We start from the raw sequence: 1,109 nt of genomic DNA, 5'->3' as shown, positions 1-1,109 counted from the left end.
TATTGTCAAGTTGGTTTCCATATAACACCCAGTGCTCATTGAAAGAGTTGCCATGGGAAGGTGACTGAGTGGCCACTTTGCTGTGGAGAGCTGCGAGCACTGACAACTGCCACCTGCAAACCTGGGATGACCCGAGCCATTTGAAAAGCACCAGCAGCCATTTTATTGCAGGCCAGATAATAGTTCCAGGCACCGCCAGGGACTGACGACCCCCACTCTCCAATCTGGACTGTCCCAAACTGGAATGCCTCACCATGGAATTCCAGCATCCCCCCTCCCCACCCAAGCGAACAGCCAATTGAATCCTGCCACCGTCCAAAGATGCCCCTACTTGGCTATCGGCCCACCTGAGCTCAAACCTGGAATTTTGCACCCATAAAACACCTTGCTCTCCCATACCAGGCGTGACTTCCCTGACTCCCCACTCCAGAGTCACGGAACCTCGCCCGGGAATTGCAGACTCCAATAAAGGCCTTCTTGGCTCCATAACTTGGTCTCTCTCTTTCCTCTCGCCTCTGCCTCCATCTATCAGACCTTACACTCATCCCAACAAGTGCCCTCCTCCATGTCCATCACCCCTTTCCCCTCTTCCTGTCCCCCATCAGCCCTCAGTTTGTTCTCAGTATTCAAGAGTTTCTCATGATTTGTTTCCCTCCCTCTCCCCAACTATTTTTCCCTCTTTTCCTCTCCCATGGTCCTCTGTTAAGTTTCTCCTGTTCCAAATGAGTGGAAACCTATTGTATCTGTCCTTCTCTGCCTGACTTATTTCACTTAGCATGACACCTTCGAATTCCATCCATGTTGCTATGAATGCCCAGATTTCCTTCTTTCTTATTGCCATGTAGTATTCCATTGTATAGATAAACCACATCTTCTTGATCCATTCATTAGTTGATGGATATTTAGGCTCTTTCCATGATTTGGCTATTGTTGACAGTGCTGCTATAAACTTTGGGGTACATGTGCCCCTATGCATCAGTCCTTTGTATCCCTTGGGTAAATCCCTAGCAGTGTTATTGCTGGGTCATAGGGAAGTTCTGTTAATTTTTTGAGGAATCTCCATACTGTTTTCCAAAGAGGCTGCACCAGTTTACATTTCCACCAACAGC

This window comes from Suricata suricatta, chromosome 7 (assembly GCF_006229205.1).
Source record: "Suricata suricatta isolate VVHF042 chromosome 7, meerkat_22Aug2017_6uvM2_HiC, whole genome shotgun sequence".
NCBI classification, from domain to species: domain Eukaryota; kingdom Metazoa; phylum Chordata; class Mammalia; order Carnivora; family Herpestidae; genus Suricata; species Suricata suricatta.
Note: the sequence above shows the minus strand (reverse complement) of the source record.